Source organism: Nymphaea colorata, unplaced genomic scaffold (assembly GCF_008831285.2).
Source record: "Nymphaea colorata isolate Beijing-Zhang1983 unplaced genomic scaffold, ASM883128v2 scaffold0250, whole genome shotgun sequence".
NCBI lineage: Eukaryota > Viridiplantae > Streptophyta > Magnoliopsida > Nymphaeales > Nymphaeaceae > Nymphaea > Nymphaea colorata.
The window spans coordinates 36,201-40,261 of record NW_022204756.1 but is presented as its reverse complement, the minus strand read 5'-3'; the positions used below and the strand labels follow the sequence as shown (position 1 = coordinate 40,261).

Genomic DNA, 4,061 nt, shown 5'->3' with positions numbered 1-4,061 from the left:
TTTCTCCTCTAGCTTAGAAACGCGGCATCTGGATGCATCAATACTGTTGCGAAAGTTAGAGACGGTGAGGGACTTGAGTTCGTTGTATATTTGCTCCTTGTCATCAGTGAAATAGTATCTATCTCTTCGAGGGAGATATTCAGTTCTATTCATTTGATCAGGACTGACCTGTTGCCTCTCCCTTACTTCCTGTGTCTTATGTGGGAAGTGATTAAACAACTGTTGTGGAGGTTGGCGTGTGAGTGAATGCTCTAGAATTGTTTTTGCTTGCGTGATCGTGAATTTTTATCCTGAGTGATGGTGAGGCTTTGGTAGAGATTGTTGAGCTTAGAGATGCGCTGCTCGATATAGTTCGAATAATCACTGATGTCGTGTAGGGAAGATAATGCCAGATTTTCCCTCTCCTCCAGTCGGCTCATTTTATAGTTCTTATTTTATTACAATAATTGTGTATTGGCTGATAATCATCATGAACAGTTATCGGGGAGACCCACATCTCTTGGAGAAACGTTGGTGTTAAGTCCCATGAATTGACGAACGCCTTAATTGTCCTGAAGTCTCTGTGGACACGGGTGTAAACTCCTTGTTGCCAGCTTCCATTTTCGATGCAAGTGTAACCACAAACGTCGCTGCGGTGGGCCTTGCTGTAGGGCATACTCTTATTGCATTTCTGGCGGCATTCGGGGTGGCACATCTGGTGCAATCGGAGTGGCCGTCGGGGAAGCCATAGGCGCCGATTGATTCCATGAAAGTGTAGAAGAGAGGAGGAGCTTGATCTGCCAGTTGGCATCAGTTCTAGTGAACATTTGGATATTGAAGTTGCGGTGGCGGTCGACGTTCTTCTCCTTCACCAAAACTGAACCGGTATCACCCATATCTCTTGAGGAAGAGCCAGGGAATTGATCATCGTGGCAGTCCAACTGAATTGCATATCGCTCAGGAGGGATTGGCCATCCGCAAAGTGGGAACTCCTTGGGGTAGTCAGATTACCATATCTTACCTTGTTGATGTCCTCGTCAGAAAGGCCTTGTTGGCGCATAAGGTTGGCAAAGCTGGAGCCGAAGTTGTAAGGATTATCCTCGCACATGAGCAGTCCCTTTTCTCCACCGATGATGACCTCAAGGTAGGTAATGAAATCATCAGGGATACGGCCTCCGAGGTTAGCTTTGAACTTAGCGAAAATGGCTGCCAAGTTGGTCGGAGAAATGTGCTTAGCAGCATCAATTCTGAATCCTGAGAATCCCATGCCGAGGAGTGCGGTGAAGTAATCAGCGATTCTTTGTCTCACGTACTCAGTCTCAGTGTTGAGATCAGCCAAGTTGACGAGCCAACCGTAGTTGAGGATAAAGCCATCGGTCCAGGAGTTAAGAGAGCGAGCACAGTGGAAGTCATTGGGTCCATAGGCACAGCTGGCAGTTCCATGCCTGGTCTGTTGCCAGTCACGCGCCAGTTTTCAAAGGCAATCCTTGAGACCAGAAAGGTGATCCACCGCTGGAGTTCTTATTTCCCCAGTAATTTCCACCAGAGCAGTGAGTAGGGAACATTCGTTGCCGTTTCCACCATATGGTTGACAACTGCATCAGCATAAACACGCACACCCTTGTCACGGCAGGTGTTGATCATGTTTCTGAGCTGTTCAGGAGTTCCTTGTCTTGAGTGTAGCTTATAGCTGACTGGCTGATAGACCCAATACCAAGGGTTTAATTCACCATTTTATGGGTGTTCGAAATCCAAGATGGCTTCTGAGGGAGGGAAAACCTTCACTCCTAGGTAGCCAGCCTTGCCAATCATCTCGCATTCTTCTGCGATATCATCGTATGGCCAGCCGAACATCTCAATGATGGCTCCTTTCTGACCATTTTTGAAGTTAGAGGGCTGGTTGACGGTCGGATGGTTCCAGGTGAAATCGACATCATCAATCTTGAGAGTGGCCTTTTTGTCCCCTCCATCATAAGCCTCCACACGGACGGAAAGCAAGTTTTTGAAGCTATTTGAGACGAAGAAAGAGCTGGAGTCGGAAGGAGAATCACCAAAGAAATATTTCAGGGTGAGGGAGGAATATTGGGGATTGACGCGAGTGACGATGGTCACGTTGGCGCCTCCTGAGGTGTAGACGGTGCGGGCATATCCCACCAGAATGTTGTAGTCTTGGTAGGACTCTCTCCATAGAGGGTCTCCTCTGGGTGGTGTTGGAAGGCACGATTGGCCCATGAGGCATCATTGTCAGTCTGTTGTCCCCTGCATGCATTTTCATTGTCAAAGTTACTGCAAGAGTCAGTAAGTTGTTTGAAAGAGAAGGCTGAGACTGTGGCGGCGCACAGAAGCAGTGCCAACAGCATGAGTTTTTCTGTTGAGCGCATGGTATGTAATAAATCCTATGCAAATTATGCTATATACAGCGATTATTGCATCTAATGACCAAGGTCACCCAATACTTAAAACTGTTAAAATCGATGCATCACATTGTTGCTGTTTAGGAAGTCAACAAGATGGGAATCTATGTCAAACAGAGGGTCAGTAGGGAATAATTCATTAAAGTTGTAGATGGACTTGATCCGAAATTGGTTTAGAAACATCTTGCCGAAATGGAGGCTATACCCCATATAAATAAGCCAAAAGAGAATACTCCCATCAAAGATAAAATTTCGTTTGCTACTCCTGAACTTGAAAAGCTTGTAAAGGAGCTCGCATAAATCCATCAAAATTACCTCAATTAATATAGTCAACGCATACATAAGATCAAGCCACTTCCTGCTGAATAGCCAAGAGATTTTATCAATGGTCTGCTTGGTATAAGAGCTGAGATCTTTTTCGATCCAAAAAAGATTAGCCATGAGTATCAGAATGACTCTGCCACCTTAAAGTAAAAAATATTCCCAACTTTCTAGCAAGAAGGGTATATTAAAAGGCTAACCCCGCTTAATGGAGTACCATTATAGTGGAGAAAATTCGTTGATGTGCCAACCTCCCAGAAAAGATTGCTGTTATCTTACGGGCATCGCAAGGAAATTTAATTTTATCAAGAATCTCACGATATGCTGTAGGATTTGATCTATCCTGATCTATTAATCAATAACTACAAAGGAAAATCAGGCATCTTGGACCTTGCCAACAATTTTCATCAGCAAGCTGATTATTATGGGGCAATCATTACTTCTCTTACCATCCCTAAGATCTTGGTACCATCAATCTTTTCAAAGAGTAAATGCACAACTTTTAGCGAAGCCCTATCATTCTGCATAACTTTTTCCTTGGTTCTCAGGATTCATATTGGAAAATCCGCTTTTTATCAAAAGTATTCGTTTTAATAACACCTTTATTCGATAGATCTAATAATGGATTTATGGGACAATAAGGGCCTTCAAGTCAAGTCTATAATATGACCAATTCGATCCATCTCTGAAGGATAATTTTTATAGACTTTAAAGCGATATAGCCATGTCAAGAGACTTCTTCTCAATAGTTCCTTCGCTTCTTAAGTCCCGTAGGATGTTATACTAGGCACTGAGCTATTTGAGTGGCCTGAAAATATGATATCCAAGATCGATGAAGCAGTGGCAGAAGTGAGTGTGGCTGAATTAGCAGGAAGAAGGGCATCTGAAAAATTGAAAAATACAAAATTGGCGATTGAGTTCGCAGTTGATGAGGAACTATAGATACCTTTACTAATGCTGGAGAAGTTGATGTTGAGCATTAGAAGCGGTATAGAGTGGATGATATCTGACCGATAAGGCAGGGACCAAAATAATGTGCTCACTTCGGAATTGGATTTCTTTTATGACATGAAGTTATGTTGCTCCATAATCAAATTGCTATTCGTAAATGGAGAGTTAAGCATTCACTTAGAGTAAACCATCTAATTCCTATGGACACGGTTCTCACGTCTTTAGACTCTCGATGAACCGACCATCCAAAATGTGTTCCTTTTGGCAAATGTCACAATCAGATACAAATGTACATAGATTTTCAAGGAAAATGATGAGCTTGCCTACCAACTGCTAGTTCGCAGCATCGAAGCAATATATAAATAGGGATTTAGGCTCTAAAAAAAGCAGAAGTGA

General features: G+C 43.2%; 1 pseudogene; it reads right to left on the bottom strand.

The window, feature by feature from the left end:
* Positions 1-467: 467 nt before the first annotated feature.
* On the bottom strand, positions 468-2,360 carry LOC116268388 (uncharacterized; annotated as a pseudogene).
* Positions 2,361-4,061: the final 1,701 nt, after the last annotated feature.